The 1,102-nt window shown below is 28.2% G+C and overlaps 1 long non-coding RNA gene across 1 annotated transcript; it reads left to right on the top strand.

Annotated features, from left to right (window-relative positions):
• Positions 1 to 63: 63 nt before the first annotated feature.
• Positions 64 to 472, top strand: LOC122268553 (uncharacterized). Its single transcript, XR_011635980.1, has 2 exons — positions 64 to 181; positions 285 to 472. It is a non-coding gene; the product is annotated as an uncharacterized lncRNA (long non-coding RNA).
• Positions 473 to 1,102: the final 630 nt, after the last annotated feature.

Here is a 1,102-nt window from a genome sequence, read left to right as displayed (position 1 = left end):
ATAGAAAGATAGACAAATAGATTTGTCCGAATATAATTAAAAGTATCAAAAACTTCATTCCAGATGCCTATGACGTATATGTAATTAATGAAGCTCTACAGGAAATTGAAGACTTCACTTGCATCAACTTTATCCGAAGAACAACTGAAAAAGATTATATCTACGTCACCCCAGATGGAGGGTAAGAAACCTAAAAAAAGTAATTTAAGAATAATATTTATGAATACTATTATGACGTTTATTTAAAATGACTATAACCTATCTGTCTTTCATCTAATCCAAAGAGTAGATGCTGGTCATATGTTGGTCGCCAAGGTGGGTCTCAAGTTGTTTCCCTAACTGTTCCTGATTGTATTAACAAAGGGACTGTTATACATGAGTTGATGCATGTTCTTGGTTTCTGGCATGAGCATAATAGATCGGACAGAGATGATTTTATTGAAATAATTTGGAGTAATGTTATTAAAGGTAATATTTGCTTTGACATTGGTAAGAAACTTTGCCTTAATTAGCTGACGTGTAATTAATAATATTCTTATCATTTCATAAATTTCATAATGAGTATTGTTTAAAGTAAATAAATTAGTGTTATCATCATTTCATACTGATTAGAACTTAAGATTAAACCTTTTGCAGACGGCTGGTACAACAGTTGTAACCTCAGTTTTGATTTTTTTTAATTTGGAAAGTATTTGATATATTAGTATTTGATTATCATAAATTTGTTATTAATAATATTCTTGTCACTTCATAAATTTCACAATGAATATTGTTTAAAGTAAAGAAATTAGTGTTATCATCATTTCATGTTGATTAGAACGTAAGATTAAACCTTTTGCAGACGGCTGGTACAACAGTTGCAACCCCAGTTAATATTCTTATCATTTCATAAATTTCATAATGAATATTGCTTAAAGTAAAGAAATTAGTGTTATCATCATTTCATACTGATTAGAACGTAAGATGAAACCTTTTGCAGACGGCTGGTACAACAGTTGCAACCTCATTTTTGATCGTTTTTAATTTTGAAAGTATTTAATATTAGTATTTGATTATTATAAATTTGTAATTAATAATATTCTTATCATTTCATAAATTTCAT

The sequence above is a fragment of the Parasteatoda tepidariorum genome, unplaced genomic scaffold (assembly GCF_043381705.1).
Source record: "Parasteatoda tepidariorum isolate YZ-2023 unplaced genomic scaffold, CAS_Ptep_4.0 HiC_scaffold_29217, whole genome shotgun sequence".
Lineage (NCBI taxonomy): Eukaryota > Metazoa > Arthropoda > Arachnida > Araneae > Theridiidae > Parasteatoda > Parasteatoda tepidariorum.
The sequence above is the reverse complement of the archived record's forward strand: the minus strand, read 5'-3'. Positions and strand labels throughout refer to the sequence as shown.